Source organism: Ictidomys tridecemlineatus, chromosome 3, assembly GCF_052094955.1.
Source record: "Ictidomys tridecemlineatus isolate mIctTri1 chromosome 3, mIctTri1.hap1, whole genome shotgun sequence".
Lineage (NCBI taxonomy): Eukaryota > Metazoa > Chordata > Mammalia > Rodentia > Sciuridae > Ictidomys > Ictidomys tridecemlineatus.
In genome coordinates, this window is record NC_135479.1 from 26,642,245 (window position 1) to 26,661,165 (window position 18,921).

Below are 18,921 nucleotides of genomic sequence, written 5' to 3' on the forward strand. Positions count from 1 at the left end.
TGGGGTTTGTGATTGTGCATCTCTAACAAGCTCCTAGGCGATGTTGGTGCAGAGGCTGTGTGGACCACACTTTGAGTAGCAGGGGTCTAAGAGGCCATCGGTCCCAGAGGAGACACGATGGGTGATGAATTAAGAATGGATTCCCAAACTGGCTGCACATTATGACCACCTGGTGAGTTTTTGATATACCCATCTCCAGTACTTGTACTGCCATTAAAAAAAAAAGTTCCCCAGGTAATTCTGCTGTGTGGCCAAGGGTAGTCACTATTTTACAGAAAGGTGGGGGAGCATATCCTTTTACAGAAAGGATGTGTATGTGGAAGAGGGTGTCAGCTTTTTTATTGCACTGTATGCTTCTTCCTTTGGAAAGTCGCTGACCTTCCCTACTGACTTGCAGCTGCTGAGCTGGAGGCCAGACTCAGTCATGGGAAGGGGTCTGGTTCAGCAGGCTGGAGGGTGGGTAAGGGACTGTTCTGCTCTGCTGATGTTTATGCTGGAGCACTGGGTGCTGAGATGGGTGGTTGAGCTTCCCAGGGGCTCTGGAAATCAAAATGGGTTGCTGTTTCTAGCTGGAGTTCAGGTCCTTGATCTCCTTTTTTAAAATGTCAACTTTCTCTACTTCTTTACTTCATCCTTGGGACAGCTTCTCTGATGAGTCCCAGCATATCCAAATGGTTCACCTTAGGCAGAGTGAGCTCCGGTGTGCAGTATATGGCTTGTGCATGTTTAACCTCCTTCCCCACGATCCCTTCTTAGGGATCTTACTTGGGTCTGACTCCAAAGCCTCTGATCTTAACCATCATATTGTACTGAATCTGTTCCTGAGACCCTGCAGTGGGCAGGAGTTTAGAGTGGCAGATGAGAGCTTTGGTCTCAGACTCACTTGGGGTTTCCTCCCAGATCTTCCCCTTCCTAACTATTGGTGTTGAAGGAGATTTTTAACATGTTTGCTTCCTTATCTGCAAAATGGGGCTAGTGGTAGTCTCTACAGAACTGTAATGAGCACTGATGATTATGAGATGATTCATGGAGAGCATCTGAAGACAGTGTCGGCCTATGTAAACATGTATCTGAAGGAACCTAGATGAGACTGACCTTCAGGGGCATCTGCTGCCCTTGGGCTCAGGATGCTGCTTCTGTCTCAGTCCCTAGAAAAGGGTGAAATGGGCAGGTTTGCAAACAGGCCTTGGGGTGAACTCGTTTTTCACTAAGATCTGTCTCTTTCTAGTCTTCTTTATCTGATTAAAAAAAAATTGTTTTTAATGACCACATTTTTGGAGTACATTAAATTGTCACTCCAGGAGACCCTATAGTAAAGTGGACTCTGGTGTCCACTATCTGGTTGTGCCATTTAGAAGCTTTGCCATCCTGGACACATCCCCAACTCACTGTCTCAGCTTCCTCTTGTGTAAACCAGGGATAATAACCTGGATTCTGGAGTTGCTGAAATGACAGTTCAGATGTAGTAAAAGGATAGAGTGTGGTACTTTGAAAGTCCTGGTATCTATTAGCGATTGCGATAGACTGCGAACCCTGTGGCATGTTATGAGACTTCCCATCTCCTTTAATCCCACATCTACCTTATGAGGCAGGAAGTATTAGCCCCATTTCATAGATGAGGAAATGAAGGCTCAGATGTTTGGAAGCTGCACCAAGATCATACCCATCGTATGTGATGGAACCATGATTTAAACCTTGGACTTTTAACTAAAAAACTTGAGGTGTTTCTTCTCTAGGAGTTCTTCATCTGGGGTCCAAGAAAACCCTGTGGATTATTTGTAGGTTTCATTGAGTTTGGGGACCTTTTGAAGTTGTTTTCAAGTCAAGCGTTTGTATTTTTGGCTCAGAATCTGTTGCCCTCTTTGAATCCCAAGGATAAACCATTGTATTATCCTGACTTCCTTATAAGATAGCAAAATTGTTTAATTAACTCCAAATGCATAAAACCACCATTGCTGGGATCATGGAAATTCCTGGTGATGCGGCTGAATTCCTGGAACTGGTAATTTCCATGCACACCCTACTAGTGTCTCTAGCGCCATTTTGGCCCCCGTGTTTCTAGGCAATCCAAATGAGGACAGGATGATCAGAAAACCTGCAGTCCCCCCGTGGAGGTAGACTCAGAGTCCTGGATTTCACTCCTACTATCGCCTCAAAGTGCCAGGGCTTTATCTTCCTTACCTGTAAAATGTGGGTATTGCCTCGTCGGTCTCTAATTCTCTCCTAATCTTTCATGGGACATTCTGCTTCTGTCTTTTTAACATGAAGTCAAGATACAGATTAGGAGGTTCATTCCTTAAACAAAGGGCAGGCACATTCTGGGTAGGCAGGGTAAGAGTGGGAACATGGCTGGCCACAACTGGAGATGGAGCTAAAGAGAAGCAGGAAGCTCACACGTATCTTTGCTCTCCTTTCCCCAAGAGATGGCCACGACCGAGGACTGTAGAGTTAGAGCTGCAGAGACAACTCTTAGCCCACCCAGTGATGCTTCTGAGAAAACTGAGGTCCAGGGAAGGTGAGCATATTACATAAGCTCACATGGCTGGTTTGGGACTTGCACCCTGGTTTCTAGAATCCAAATCCAGTGCCTGTTTACAAAGCTCATGAAGACATGAAAAGGTTTAGGGGCTTTCTCAGGAATACTCAAATGGAACACATGTATGGGCTTACAGACTCCTAAGATACATTTCTGGGAATATTGTGCTTCTCCTCCCCATGCCTCACCATGGACATCCATGGCATGTTCTTACCTGTCCATGCCTTTACTCATTGGAGTTGGGGAGGTGAGGACAAAAGGAGGATATTGGCCCCATGGTATATATTCCTATTCTGGAGGAAGTGGTCGGGGGGAGACATTCATAACATACACACTCCAGTGGGGAGGATAAACCTGGTGGTTTCTATGCCACACGAGGGGTCACGGGCTTTCTTCTTTGTTGATAGGGCGGTGGGGGAGAAGGGTGCTGGGTGAGAGAGCAGCAAGCTTGGCCCGGTTTTTTGAGAAAGGTCAGTTACTTTTCATTAAAAGAAAAATTTGAGGCAAAGTAAATTTAATAATTTATTTGAGCAAAGAAAAATTCATGAATTGAGTAGCTCTCAAAGTCAGAAGAGGTTCAGAGTTCTGCCCAACAATGTAAGCCAAGAACTCTTAAAGGCCAGAGGTGGAAACAAAGTAGAGAAATTTGAGGACAGCCAGGCATTCGCCACATTTGAATATGGTCTGATCCTCTGGTTGAAATCCAGCCTTTGTGTGTGTATATATATGTATATGTATATGTATATGTATATATATATATATATATATGTATATATATATACACATATATATATATATTACTAAATTAGATTTCAGTTTGTTTACATAGTAAGTTAAGTTATGGTTTGTTACTGAAGAGCTTGAAGTAAGAGGTAGCCTCAGGTTAATGGCCTCCTGCTTGTTCAATTGAACATGTTGGTGGCTGGGTTGGCAATAGCTTGTAGAAAAGAGGCCAGAGAGGAGGGAATCACTTTGGCTTCCACTCTGGTATCTTGCATTTTCTGGATGATCTGAGATGATTGTTTTATTTTAACACATGATTCTTTGTGGAGAAGTTAAGAGTTATCTTTTTGGAGTGAACCAACCAAGCAGTTTTACGAGGATTCTAGATGGCCATGATATGACACTATGCTTACGAAAGGAGGCAAAGATTGAGAAGGAAATGTCGAAATGCCTCTGGGACTCCTCTCCTGGGCTGAATGTGTCTTGGGGCCTGCTGTGTAAGCTTTCTGGAGTTCCTCAGATGAGTTGGTTTCTGCTTTCCCTTTGTTCTAAGAACTTGAAAGGGCTCTGGGGGGGGGGGTCAGTCAGCCCGGATCCTGAATTTCAATCCCAGCTCTACTACTTACCCTAGACAAGTTGCCTTGTCTTTCTAAGTTTCAGTTTACCCCATTGCAAAATGGGGATGATGATATCTAACCCAGAAGGCAAGGTGACAGGTGTGTCTCGGGTACTCTCTGTAGGTATTGAGGCAGGGGGGTGCTCCATGGTGGACTGTGTCTGTTGATAGTAAGCAGAATTTGGCCAGAGTGACTTCTCAGTGTGGGCATCTCCTGGGAGTGGCTCTTAAGGTACCCCTGCCATTCACCTACTCCCTCAGTACCTGTGGCGGAGGATCCATGGACACCAGGTGGGGAAAGAAGAGCTGGGACCACATGGTGTATGAGAACTGGCACCCCCAGAGGTTCATGCCACAGCAGGCTGGGTTTTCTCTCCTGATTCTAACTCTCCCCAGTTGGCTATTAGCACTCCTTGTTCCTCCTGAGTGAGAACTGCTCACGTGGGAACTGCTACAGCTAAAGGAAACATCCCTGGGGTGGGGGGTGGGGGGCGATGGGGATTAAGAACCAGCTGGGAGACACAGAGTGAGTGGTCACCTGTGGACCCTGGGGATTCGGATACTCCGTTCCTAGTCTCTATACTTATGGGTTCTCTCTCCCTGTTCTTTTCACAAACACCATTTTTAAAGTTAAAAAGTAATCTGAGGGCTGGGGTTGAGGCTCAGTGGTAGAGCGCTTGCTTGGCACATGTAAAGCACTGGGTTCGATCCTCAGCAACCCATAAAAATAAATAAAAATAAAACAAAGTTTTTATTTTATTTTATTTTTTAAAAAAGCAATCTGAATAGTTAAGCAGTCTTCTCCTAAAAGTGTTATCTCATTCTCTGCCTGTTCATCCATCCATCACAATAAAGACCAACAAGACGGTTTCCCATGTGCTGGGGGGCACTGCGCTGAGTGTCTACAGAGGAATTCTTCCTGGATACTGAGAGAGGTGCCGCTGTTATTCCTGTTTATTCTCTTCCAATTCCTGTTTTTTTTTTTTTTTTGGGTACCGGGGATTGAACTCAGGGGCACCCAACTGCTGAGTCCCATCCCCAGCCCTATTTTGTATTTTATTTAGAGTCAGGGTCTCATTGAGTTGCTTAGCTCCTCACTTTTGCTGAGGCTGGCTTTGAACTCATCATCCTCCTGCCTCAGCCTTCCAGGCCACTGGGATTACAGGTGTGTACAATTGCGCCCAGCCCCAATGATTTTTTTTAAGATGAGGAAGTGAGAGAGAGAGTTGTAACTTGCCCAAGGTCACAGAGTGGCAGAGCCAGCCAGGAATTCCGGCAGCCTAGCACCAGAGCCAAAGCTCTGAACTGTGTAGGACCTGCTGCTTCTTCTGCTTGTGGGTGACATGGAGTGACTTGCCCCAAGTACAAATGCTGGCCAGTTTATAGTGGCTGGGTTTGGATGATTGAAGGTTAGGTGTTTCAATTTTTAAATGATGTGCATGTATCATTTAATAATAATAAAATAAAAACGAATTCAGATAATACCCTAAGCATATCATTTGCAGGATGCTAAAAAGAAAGCACAGATTTTTTTTGGTAGGCAAAATAAAGGGTTTTTTGAAACAGTGGGAGGAAGCATTTTATTTATCATATTTTTTATTGGTGCATTGTAGTTGTACATAATAGTATATAACAATATAATTTGGTCACTATCATTCCCCCCTATTTCCCTTTTCTACCCCAGCACCCATCCCTTAGGGAGGAAGCATTTTTGATTCTGATCATCTTCTCATGGCTCTCTTTGGAGGCAGATCATGGTTTGGGTCCTCATGGTGCCTACCAGGGGCGCCCACTGCCTTACTCCACCTCTGCCACAAGATGGCAGTCACAGCACAATGATGGGCCAGCCTGCACTGTCTCTGAAGGAGCACAGAGCATCTGTCTCCCAACTACAGAGACTGCTTGCTCCCCAATACACAGTGGGAGGCAGAGGCTTTTGGAGAGGGATTGCAGAGCCCTCTACCCTGCTGATCTGAGCCCCAGACAGTCATATTAAGAGGCTTCCAGTAACTCAGAATAGGGCGGCAGAGTCCATCTTGCATTCTGGTGGAAGAGACATTAAAGACAAAATGCCAGAGAGGTTTCCAGGCACAGAATGAGCGCCAGCGAGCCTGGAGAATGGGTGATTTGTAATCTGTAGGGTTATTTATCCTGTGACTTGTGTAGATTCTTTTTGCTGTATGAAAAAAAAAATTGGGGCTGGTCTTCCAGATGCAGAGGTTTTATAAGGCAAGTCCCAGGACAGGCAGATGACAGCCTTCACTAAGTTGTCTTTCTAGGTGAGGTGCTGGGTAAGGCAGCTTCACCTAGGGCCCCAATTTTGTGCCAACTCCCTAGGAAGGAAGACCGTCAAGAACAAGGCTTGGCCCTGGTCCCTGTGGTGAAACTAGGGAAGTGCACAGGTGACTGTTGAGGGAAACTCGGAGTGGGGGCTGCTGCATTACTACCACCTGAGATGCCCAATAGGGACTGGAATCAGGCAGGAGAATTAAGTGCAGGACTTTTGTATCAGTTAACACCAGCTGCTGTAACAGATGAAACTTCAGATCTCAGTGGCATAACACAATAGAGGTTCATTTCTGGCTCACACAAAGTCCGAACAGCTCATGCTGATCAGAAAGTGGGTAGCTCTTCTCCAAATGGCAGTTCAAGGGCACAGCTCCTTTCTCTAGTGACTCTTCCATTTTCAACTAATGGCTTCTAGAGACTCTTAAAAGTGGAAAGAAAATGGAGAAGCACACATTGAAGGCTTTGTGGGCCAGGCCCAGAGTGGGTGGAAGCATCCCTGCTACCTCTATTCCATTGCCAGAGATGAGTGGCATAGCTTCTCCTAACTACAAAGGAGACTGGGAAATACACTCCAGTGTGTGTCCAAGAGGATAAAAAAAAATAAGGGTTGTGTACAGCTGGCTAGTCTCTGCTCCTGGACTCGCTGTTTAAATAGTCAGACTATACAGCTTACCCCAAAGAAATAATCAGGTTTGCTCATACAGTTATTCAATGACAAAGTCTGTTGTTATGAAAAAAGTCAATGTTTAGAATCAACATAAATGTTCAGAATAAGAGATTAAAGAATTTATGGTCTTTCCACACAAAGGAACAGTAGGCAATCACCAAAAATTGTGTGGTAGAAGAATTTTTGACCCCACAGTCCTTATGGTGCTTTATTGAGTCACAATCCCTTGTTATTTATTAAGTGCTTTATTAAGTACTAATCCTGGGAAGCTCCAGGGTTCACATGAGTCGAGACTGAACTACAAAGAGGCATTCTTTATTTTCACTGAAATATTCTACCACTTAGAGTCATACACAAAATATTTACTTTGAATACAAACCTTTACCATATTCTTTCTGTACTTCTAGGAACACATTTCCTCAAAAGCAAAGTGTAGGATAAATTATGTGGCAGACTTTGTGGGTGACTATTTAATTCACTTCTTATCTCCCTGGTTCAATGTCTGACTCCCACCCTGAACCACAGGCAGCCCAGGGCAGAGGCAGTATCAGCCTTGTTTACTGCTCTACACGGAGCGCGGGGCAAGAGCAGGCATTTGGTAAAATATTTATTGAGTAAAGTTGAATCAAATGGGATGATGTCAAATGCAAAACAATGGGGTGAAAAAGCAAGAAAAAAGTGAACATGCATTAGGATGCCAGCTACGTGGAAAGTTCATATATGCAAATCAAAAAAGGCTGCAAGAGAACATCTCGGCACTATAGGGTTATGTCATGTTCTTTTATTCAGAATTGCCTCTATTTTCCATTTCTTTTTTTCACAGAATAATTTGCATAATCATTTATAGCTATCATAATCAAAATTAAAAGAAAAAGCCATTTAAAAAAAAATCCATCTCTAGCTGGAAGCAGTGGTGCACGCCTGTAATCCCAGTGGCTGGGGAGGCTGAGACAGGAGGATCAGGAGTTCAAAGCCAGCCTCAGCAAAAGTGAGGCACTAAGCAATTCAGTGAGACCCTGTCTCTAAATAAAATACAAAATAGAGCTGGGGATGTGGCTCAGTGGCCGAGTGCCCCTGAGTTCAATCCCTGGTGCCCTTCCCCCCCAAAAAAGAATCCTTCTCTAGAGACCAGAAGTGTGACTCTGATGCTATGTTTTGGGGAAGGGGTTGTCAGTGCCTCCTGGTATCATCAGCAGGCATGGATGGGGAGCTACTTAAATCAATAAGCCTCAGACCCTTAGTTTAGGAATTGAGCCAGAGCCCAGCCTAGATGTGGGGTGCCAGGCAGCACAGAGACAGCGGACCAGGAGGGGAGCTGACCCCTCTCATCCTGCTCTGAAGTATAGCTTGTCTGTCACCTGCTGACTGCACATGTGGGGTTAGCCTCTGGGGATAGATGTGTGTGGTGGGGGTCCAGGGCTGGCTGTCATCATAGGCTGGACACTTGGTTCTGTGATCCCTCTGGGAGCTTCTCCATCTTCCTGATGTTGTTGGCAAAATACAGGACACTGGTTAAATTTGAATTTCAGATGAGCGATGAATAATTTTTTAGCATGAATGTCTTAAATATTGCACTCTTTATGCAACATCACCAAGATACAGGGCCTTGTTTTGGTGAGATGACCTGCTTTTTAAGAAATGGGGAGGCACAGTTGGTATTGCAAAGCTAGTTACATCAGTCTGGTGACTTCCGGAGCCACTGGGGATGGATGTGTGTGGTGGGGGTCCTTCCCTCCTCACACCTCTCCTTCCTCCCACTGACTGCCCATAGTGATGTCCAGCAGGGCAGCATGGCCTGATTCGGGGTTGGTCACTGCAGGGTGTTTTTCCTGGAGAATCCCACCTGAGCCAGATCAGACCCTTCAACCTCCTCTGGCTTCTTAGGGCTCATTCCTCCACGGGCAGTTCCTTTTGGCTGACTTGGTCTCTTGCTGGGTTGCCATCAGCCAGGCCTCTTTCCCCAGGTTCTCCATGAGCTGGCCAGGCTCCCAGCTTCTCCCTGGAAGCAGCCCTCTTGCCCTTTTGAGTTTTTCTTATGACTGCTCACATTTTTTTTTTTTTTTTTTAGGAGACTAGACCTAGATAAACACAATAAGAAGTTTCCTGGAAAGACAATTCCTAGATTTAAAAATACATGCAAGAGCCATTCTGTGGTATGCTGGGGTTGAACGGGGCTCAGCAAGGGGGCCGGGGGCCAGAAGGGAAAGGCACATTCAGTCTGGGAAGCCTGGAATGGAGTTGCAGGCCGAGCTCTGAGACCTGAAGCTTCATGTTCCCACACAGGGAAGAGCAAACGGAAGTAAAGCACAGGATAATCTTGCCAGCAAATGAGGCAGATGGGTCAGCACAAAGGGTCTGACTGGATTGTAGCAGATAGCGCCTCTGACAGGTGCCGGGTGAACCCACTCAGCTGTCCAGCTGCCAGGGACCATGTGAAATTGGGAACAAGTCCCGCTGTCTTTGCCCCATCTCTTTTACTTGTCAACTGAAAACCAAGCAGTTCCTCTGTGTTGCTTGTTGGTGTTGAGAACCACATTTTCAGTGGAGGTTGGTGAATAAATCTTTCATGAATATGGAATTTTCCAGTTTTTAAAGTGTTAGTTTGAACTGAGTGCAATGACCAATACTATTCTGCTTTGGACTTAGGAAAACAGCAAGTTTATATGCTGCAATCACCAAACTACACACAGTCACAGATACATGCACGCACATAGACACACACTGCTGTGTGCAGACAGACTTGTGTCACCAGGGGCTAGCAATTGGGCTTGGCATGGCCGATCCTGTCACAGACATTAGCTGTGGCTGACCTGGTGACAGAACACCTTCTGGCACTTTTCTCAGGATTGTAAGTCAAACTGAGCACACTTCCACAGTCTGCTGCTTGTTTAGTGCCCTCTGGAGAATCTGCTCTACTTCTGGTTTCTCCAGAAGACCCCAGCCCTTGGGGGAAGGTTCCCCTCGGCCCCCCAGGAAGTCAGGACAGAGTCCTGCTGGGGTCAAGTTTTCTTCATTGCAAAACCCAAATTAGTTTTGTAAACATCAGCCCCAGCCTGAATTATTTTGTGTATTGCTATCATTAACTTATTTATTAACTTGTCCCTGGGAGTCACTTAAGTGATTACTTAACTGACCCAGTTACTCTGGGATTCAGTGCTTTTCAACAATTGTCCCGTTCTATGACCCTGTGACCTCTGATGTGTCCTTGGTGGTACGAAGTAGGATAGGAAGAGGCTAGATGGTCTCTGAGGGTGGGGACACGATTTGGAAGCTGCATCCAGGAAGGCGAAGCAGGGTTGGAGCCCAGGCCAGTGAAAACTGAAGGAGGAGACTGATCACAGAAGGATTTGGCAAAGCCTGGAAGCCAGGGTGGGAGAGTGTTCGGCTTATTCACGAGGACAGCACCCTGAAGGATGGAGTGATTTGTTTTTCTCTTTGTTTTACCCTGGCTCCTCCATTTGCGAGCTGTGTGTCCTCAGGAAAGTTTCCCAGCTTTTCTGAGCTTCAGTTTCCTCGTCCATAAGTGGAGAGAGTGATTCCTATTCCTGGGGTGGCCATAAACATCTGATGAAGAAAGGTAAGTGGAACATTATAAACTCTAAAGCTTGCGCGGTGAAGAGTGAGAATGTGTTTCCTGGGGGACAGTTGAGGGATGACAGAGACTTTGAGAAGCTGAGCATCGGGGAGTGATCTCAGGGAGCCTAGGGAGGAAGCATTGGCTGTAATTCTGGGTGGGTGGACAGGCAGGGAGCAGGGTTGCTAGGGAACCAGCCTCAGTCCTGTTGGGATGAAGGGCGTGATGCAGGATGCCAACTGCACATGAGAAATTCAGGCTCTTCTGAGCTGCAGGTGACTGAAGGCTGTCCCTTTACTATCACCACCACTGAATGTCTTCAATCTGTTGCCCCCCCTGCCAGGAGCCCCAGGAATATCTCTCTTACGGACTGTTCTCTAAGAACCTAGAGGTGATATGATACACTGTTGTGTTCCCAAGGCTCAGTGAGTATCACACATCTTAGAAATCCTAAGGTGGTGATGTACAGAAACAACCATTTGAGTAGAAACGTTCAATAGTCAATCAACATCGAAAGCCTACCTATACATGTAAATTATGGGACAGAGTACATCCTATAACCTGCGATCTTCTAATACATGTGCCCACTGAGAGGTTCTTTGGAACCTGGTACTTCCTTTGTCTCTCCTCACAGTAAAAGAATCTTAAGGGAAAGGAATACAGCACAAATTAGCTTAAACAAAAAGGAAGATGATTTCTTGGCTTGATCGCTGGAAATATCAGTGGGCGGCTAATTATAGCACTCTGGGTCTCTCTCTCTCTCAGTTTCTTGAACCAGCCATCTCCTCGTGATGGTCAAAATAGCATCCCATACTTGCAGCCTCTTGGTGGGGCCAGTGGGGGCCACAAGGGCTTTCAGAATAACAGTGGCAGAAGAGTTCCAGGGAGGTCTTGATTGATTGACCTTTGGCCACGTGTCCCTTCCTGAGCCAATCGTTTCAAGGGTTCTGATTGACATCATGGAAGCAGAGAATACATTCTTTGTTGGAAAGGTAGGGCTGGGTCCTGCAGGGCAGCAGCGGACGCCCCCTGCAGAGCTTTAGTGTTACAGCTCCTTAACTGTCCACTCTCAGCTCTCTTAGGCAAGGACTGGGTCCATTTGCGCTCTGCAGTGCCCTCCGGCGCACAGTGCTTGGGACATAATCTATACCACCAATGAACAAATGGAAGCATTAATTAGATACTTCAGCAAGTCACTGGCAAATTCTGCATGTATAATGGGTCTTCTTGGTATTTAAAGGTAGAGCACACTGCTTGAAGTGAAATTCACACAACTAAAATTAACTCTCTAAAAGTGTCGAATTCCATGGTATTTAGTACACTCTCACTATTGCGCAACACTTGTATCAAGTTCTAAAACATTTTCATCACCCCCTAAACAAAACCCCAGACCAACTGTACAGGCGCTCCCTGTTCCCCCTCCCTCAGCCCCACCGGGGCAACCACCCATATGTTTCCTGTATTTATGGACTTCCATATTCTGGATATTTCATATAACATACTATTTCTTAATGAAAACAACTAAACAAATGAGTGGGAGAATTTTTCCTACATTTACCAAACAAATAGAAGAAAAAAAGAAAAAAAAAAAAGCACTTTGAATATTAGGTTGCAAATAGCGCAAACTAGCTTGAACCAGCTTATCTGAGATTATTGATCTACCCGAGTTCCTACCAGAAGCCAAGTCCAGTCAAGGGGCTCTGGTGCCAGGGTCTGAAGGTTCTCCAGAACATTGTCATTCATTTCACCTGTCAGCTGTTTCTTTCTCTGCTCAGACGGTTTTTCTTTTTTTTTTTCTTCTTGGAACACCCGGCTGATCATGTACCATCCCCGGCCACCAGGGTAATGTCTCTTTAGTTCTTCCCACATTTGGAGGCTAACTGGCTCTGAGTCTGACTTCCCAACTTCTGGGAGAGCAAATCGATTGGTCCAGCTTGGACTAGGTGTCCGTCCCTGCCCCACGCTGTGGCTTTCAGGGCAGGTCCCTTGGTAAGTTGACAAAAGAGCTTTATGAAGAGCAGAGGGTGACCTGGATCCAAGCCAACAGGGAGCAGACCAGCAGCAACTCAAAGGCTGGGGCTTCTCCTCTGGAGACCTGCCTGTTGCTCATAAGCCAAAGGGCTGCTCTGGCCTCCCAGAGCGTGGCTGTAATTGATTTTGCTTTAGAGGATTTCATGACCCTTCTTGAGATAATAAAAAGGACTAACATAAAATTCTCCCAAACAAAATCAATTGCTTTCTTTTTCCCCCAGCACACAGAGGCAGTCTGTGGCTCCTCTGAGTGAGCAGGCTCCTGAAGCGTGAAGCCTGGGGCTCAGGGGAGGCAGGCAGCCTGGTTTGGAGGACAGCTGTGCCAGTCAGAGTCACAGGGGTCTGAGTCTCATGCCTCTCCTAGACCTTTGCCCCAGTTCTTGTCTCAGAAGGTTTTCTAGTCTCCTGATAGGGGGTCTTCAAAACTGGCTGGCCTCTTGATGCCGGAGGAAAGGGGCTAAGGCAGGGTGGTGACAGGTTAAAGATAGGGACTCCTAGCTACTCCATGCATAAAAGGCACCTTCTTCTGAGAAATGGTGAGAAGAGTGACTGCAGCATCTTCAGGTGGTCTGGAGCATCTAGCTGCTGCAGGATCTGCTGGCAGCTAAGCGGAGGGGTTCTTATCTGGGACAGCAAGGTTCAGGAGCCCAGCAGCTTATCTGCAATCACACTTTCAAAGTCCAGCTGAGCTTCAGCTTCCAGAACTTCTCAGCCATGAGCCTGTGCACATTCCCCAGGCTGAGGAAGGATGACAACAGTGCACTTTGGAGTCAGGCCAAACTCTATTAGGATTCTGGTCTGTGTATTATTAGTTGTGTGGCCTTGGACAATTCAGCCTCAGCTTCCTCATCTGTAAAATAAGCCTAACAATGCATGTTTTTATTTTTGTTTTGGAAGGGTCTTAGAAGGCTCAGAGTTTAGCTTGGTGGCACAAAGAAGTGACATTGATCCCCAAAGAAAGAAAACCTGTTGAATATATTATTTCACGGTGAGGAGCATCACCTGTTGCTCTGGTTCACCTTTGGTTACTTTAGTGTCTCTCTTTTCTCTCTCTCTCTCTCTTTCTGTTTTTTGTTTTTTTAGAGAGAGAGAGAGAGAATTTTTTAATATTTATTTTTTAGTTTTCGGTGGACACATCTTTATTTGTATGTGGTGCTGAGGATCGAACCCAGCGCTGTACACATGCCAGGCAAGTGCGCTACCGCTTGAGCCACATCCCCAGCCCTGTCTCTCTTTTTTTTTTTATAGTGTAAGGAATTCCTTTTTTTAAATTAATTTTTTAAAATTTATATATGATTGCAGAATACATTACAATACTTATTACACACATAGAGCACAATTTTTCATATCTCTGGTTGTATACAAAGTATATTCATACCAATTCATGTCTTTATATATGTACTTTGGATAATAATGTCCATCCCACTCCACCATCATTTCTAACTCCATACCCCCTCTCTTCCCCTCCCATCCCTCTGCCTTATCTAGAGTTATATTTTTCTAGCTCATATCTTTAATTGTTGATTGCCTTTGGGTCATTCTTTTGGCCTCAGTTTTCTCATCTGTAAAATGAGATTGTAAGATAAGATTATCCCCAAAGTCCCTCCTTGCAAAAGAGCCCAGGTACATGGAGTCCTCCAAGACAGGAGCAAGAGATTCCCAAAGCCTAGTTAAAGCTCACCATCTGTAGGACTGCTAAAAACTAGGGGTGCCTGACTTTGACTCCAGCCATCTAGAAAGACCACAGCAGGGAGGAAAGAGCTGTTTTCTTAAGGTGTGTGAAGAAAAGAGACTGACCTGCTATTTGCCTTCTCAGATTTTGTACTTTGCTAATACAGTTTGAAGTTGCTCATCCAAGAAGATTCGTGAATTACAAATAGTTTTTCAACCCCAAATGTCACTTGGATATGATATCAAAGATGACTTACTCACGTCAGCAAGTTACCATGAGGAGAGAATCATCTTTCCATAATGACTTTTCCATGAAGTTTCAGAAAACACTATATTATGGAAGATTGGTGACTAGAGGGGCACAGAGCAGCAGTATCATTGTAATACATCCACTTCTATGGGTATCTATGAACTCTTGTTTGCAGTACTCAAAAAAATGTTTTTGCATTATACAAGAGCTGATTTATTTGCTCCAAGGAGGACCCTGGCTTCATTTCATTGTAGGTGACTTTCTTGTTAAAGGCCAGCCCAGGGTAGTCATTTGATTGGCCAATCATTTCCTGGGAACCACAGGCTTCCTGCAGGCTTCCTGGAGTAAACACTGGCCTGCTGTGTACCCATGCCTGTGCTGGGTGACTGGTGGGTACTGCTGGGTGCTGGGTGAGAGGGTGGTACCATGTAGGAGAGAGAACAGTGGAACTAATGATGGAAGCTCCCAGTCCTGGCCCTGGCACGTATGGTTTTGGGCTGATTGATTTCTCTCTCTGAGCTTCAACTTCTTGTCCCATAACATAGGGAGTAGCTCTGAGCTTCCTCGGTTGCATGTAAGGTCATCGGGGTGAGAATTGAGATATGTGCACTTAAAATGCTTTGTAAACTGTAAAGCTCTCACTATGAGACATATTCTGGCCATTGCAACCACTGTTTCTAGCTAGTTATGATGGTTACTTCTCAATGAGGATACCTACCAACAGACTTTGGGGTGAAGGAGAGAATTCCAGGAAATGTTTGGGACACTAGGGGAAGGTTGTTTACTTTGATACACATTTCACACATGGAAGTGGAGGGTCAGGCTTTGACCTTGCCGACACCCATATAAACTCTACTTCCCTCCTGGGTTTTGATCTCTATTCTTTGGAAACTTAGATTGTCATAGGGAGTTCAAGGAGTCTGCAAAAATCTGATCATCCCTGTTAAAGACGCTGGGAACATAGTGGTGACATTTTGTTTGTTTGTTTGTTTTGTTTTTTGTGATGCTGGGGATTGAACCCAGAGCCTTGTGCCTGAGAGGCAAGCACTCTTCTGAGCTATATCCCCAGCCTCCATAGTGGTGATATTACTGCTTAACAGTCCTCTGACAGATCTTATACTGCCTTTATGAATTTGAATCCATGTCCACCTCTGGCACAATGCTTTCCATGGTCACCTTTGTTATGTCCAAATACAAACATCCAGAAAAGTCCACAAACATCCTGCTCAGAAGAAGCCGCCAGACCTCTCTGTCTGGCTAAGTTTCCTCTTCCTCATCCCTTGCCTGGGTTTGGTGATGGAATGCGTCCAGCTCTCAGTTCCTTAGGCAGTGTGGGGAGACCGCTAAGTTCAAGCAAGATACTTGTCCTTGCAAAGTTCAGGAGTAATTAACATGGCAGGAGGGGAGGAGAGCAATTTGGATTTCATCGCTTGGCAGCTTTGCCCCTTGAGAATACCTTGGGGTTGGGAAATGACCCTTCAGGCTCACTGTAGCATTTTTCTTTGAATAGATGACAAACATCCATCATGTAATACATCTCTTGCAACTTTTCAACCTGTCATTAGTGACCTTATTGGAAAGGACATTTGATTTAAGATTTAAACCTTTCACGACAACCTCTCTTAACTTGGATACATACATTTGAAATAAAATTAATATGATTTTAGCCTGCGGTCAAGCAGTAAATCCATGACTTTTCTGGGTTTAAGAATCAGCAATCTCCTCCCTCCCTCTTCAGTTTTTTTTTTTTTTTAAACAAATGTGCTTAACTCAATTCCTGCTGGGTCCTGGAAATGTATTTAGATGACTTCATTCATTTTTGACCAACGGATGGAATATTCTCTGAGGTGTCAGAAGAATTATTATCTTATTTTAGGACTCAAGGTTGGAGCAGCAAGTGTCTGTTATTCTCTCTGATAGCTGTACATCGGATTCTGAACTGATGGTCTCGTGGCTGAGGAGATGATTTAAGTCAGGAGAAAAGACAATGAATATTGTAATGACATGTGACAGCATCTGTAAAGCTGGAAAAACATTGTTGCTTCCATTAGGGCCTCTTTAATACACATCCATCTGCAGCTCCTTAGTCCATACACTTTTAACCTGTGATGGGAGAGATGCAGCCATGACCTTGGTACCCTTGGCTTAGGATGCTCAAGCGTGCAGTCCTCCTTTCCCGGCTAGGCCCATTTGAGGGCAGCAGGCACACGGATGCTGCCTTTCTCTGCTTCTATACCTGCTTGCAAAATTGTGGAAACTGCAGCTGCTTCTGAGCTCCAGCCAGGTCCTCCAGGTGGCCTCTGGCACTGCGGAGTTGGGCACACCACACTAGTTGGAAAACAGATGTGGTCCCTGGGCTCATGGTGGCTATATCCAGTGGAGGAGACCGCGGAGTCAACAGGCAATTTCTAGAAAGTTGATAAAAAGAGAGAGAGGGAAGCAACAGGTCCCTGTGGGAATATGTGACAGGAGAGTTTACCTAGTCTGGGGTGCTGGGAAGTCCTCTGGAGGAGGTGACATTTATGCTGAGGCCCATGGTGAGTCACATTGGACGCCGGGGTGTAGTCTAGGAAGCAGGGCTGCTTCTGCTCACACCACCTAGTAGAGGCTGCATGGAGTTTGATTCTGACCAACTCCTCTTTCTGGGGCTCTTGTCAGAATCAGCCCACCCTCACCAACCTTTCCAAAAAATCCTTCCAAAAATTTATCTATTGAACTTCTTCCCACAGTCCAAGGTCCCTATGCTGCAGCACGTTCTGTTTCTCTTCTTTGCACGTGGATCACCAGGTCGTCTCATTGATTTCTCAGATTTCCTAGATATGCCTAAATTCTAGGGGTCCCTCAGTATAGCCACTCAGACAGGGACCTACCCGCATCCCAGATGGAGAAAGGACACATGATGGCGAGCTCAGACTGGTTCCATAGTCAGGTCATGGGAGGAGAAAAGACCCACACAAGCTCATCAGAGGTGGAGGCTGGCCTCTTCAGTGGGGCTTTGACCACACCTGTGCATGGGACAGACCTGACAGCTATGGCTAGGGCTCTGTGGCCCCATAGCACCAGCAGGCTGAGCTTGTTCAAGAGCAGGTACTGTGTTGTCGTGAGGTTAGGGGGTGCAGAGTGTTTGTAAAAGAACAGTCCATCTTTCCAGAGTTTAGCAGGAAATGTTTTCCCTGAGAAATGTTAGTGACCGGTGCAGCTCAGAGTTCCTTCGTGGGAAGGTTATTAAAGGCCCCCTGCTTGGCATCCCACTGGGGGATGGGGGAGCTGCTCTCGAGGGGCAGCTGTGCCTGTGGCCTCCTTCCCCTTCTTCCTGCCTGGGTTCTGCTCTTTCTCCCTCCCTCCTTTCCCTCCCTGGATTTCCAGTCATACTCTTACCCTGGAGGCAGACCCAGGTCCCTTCTCTCTGAATCCAGCCCTTTCCTGTGTCCAGCACCTCACTTAGAGCTTCTAGCCCTGTCCTGGGCATGGGCTCTTAGTTGTAGAAAGCACAGGACAGGCTCCTCAGCGGGGGATGGGTGCTAAGAAATGCCATTAGTGGCCAGAACTCGAGGAGAAAGTAAGAACCGCAGTGAAAACCCAGGCTGGAGTCAGGGGAAGGGAGAGGAAGCTGGGCCATCGGAAGGTCTATTGTCCAGGATGGAGAGCTGGAGCTCAGCCCCTTGGAAGATCCAGTGGGAGCTGAAAGGAATGACCCTCTTCTCCCCAGTTCCTTCCATGACAGTGGAGAACAGATCTCTATGTCTGAGACTCTGTTGGCCCTGGAGGGATCGACCTGTGAACTTCCGACCTCATGCCGGCTCCTCCATATCTGCTTGGACATCCCTTTCCATCGCTTCCCACATCCCATCTGTCCCTGTATTGACTGTTTCCCCTAAATGGCCGGATCCTGCTCAAGGCTCCCCCTCAGATGCCTCCAGTTTGGTCTGAGTCACCCTTACTGCCACCCCCTTAGTCCCCATGACAACCCTTGCAAGTCTCCTCTGCCACCTCTGCTTCGTTCTCCACACAGCTCCCGGAGTGGTCTTTTAAACATGGACTCTGCCTGCAGCACGGAGAGTAAACTGTAAAAATCCCCAACTCGGCCTCTGACAATCTTATAGTCTGGTCTTTGATCACCTCCATTCGTAACTGCGGCTCCTTGTCTTCTCTCCAGCCTGAGAGGGCAGGTTCCCCGGCCTTTGGTCCACCTTTTAATTCCCAGCTCTTCCCACCCACTTTTCCACATAAGGTAGGGGCCACACCTGTGTTCCCTCACGTCACTCGGTCCTTTTCCGTGGCTGTGTGTCCCATCAACCTGCAATCCTGTGTTAACTGGAGCCTGAGCGTCTGCCTCGCCCACTTGCCGGGCCCTGAGGAAAGGGCCCCCGGGGGAGTGCTTTGTTCAAGATCCTTGAACGGGGGACTGGCACCCAGTGTGCTGAATGACAGACTGACCCCATGAGAGACGTTCCCTGCCGCCATCCATTACGGTGGCCACGAGCCGCCTGTGGCCATTCATATTTAACTAAAACTAAAGTTGAAAATTCAGTTTCTCAGACACATTGGCTTCATCTCAAGAGCT

At 46.2% G+C, this 18,921-nt stretch overlaps 1 long non-coding RNA gene across 3 annotated transcripts in view; it reads left to right on the forward strand.

Moving 5' to 3' along the window:
• LOC120884126 (uncharacterized) overlaps positions 1-18,921 on the forward strand; it is a 132,581-nt gene continuing 113,660 nt past the window's right edge. The window contains exon 1 of one of the 3 annotated variants that reach the window (XR_013436130.1): positions 1-172. This is a non-coding gene — a long non-coding RNA (uncharacterized LOC120884126). Of the gene's footprint in view, positions 173-9,954; positions 10,409-18,921 lie in introns of those variants that run through there. The other 2 variants (XR_005726377.2, XR_013436129.1) reach the window with 2 other exon arrangements.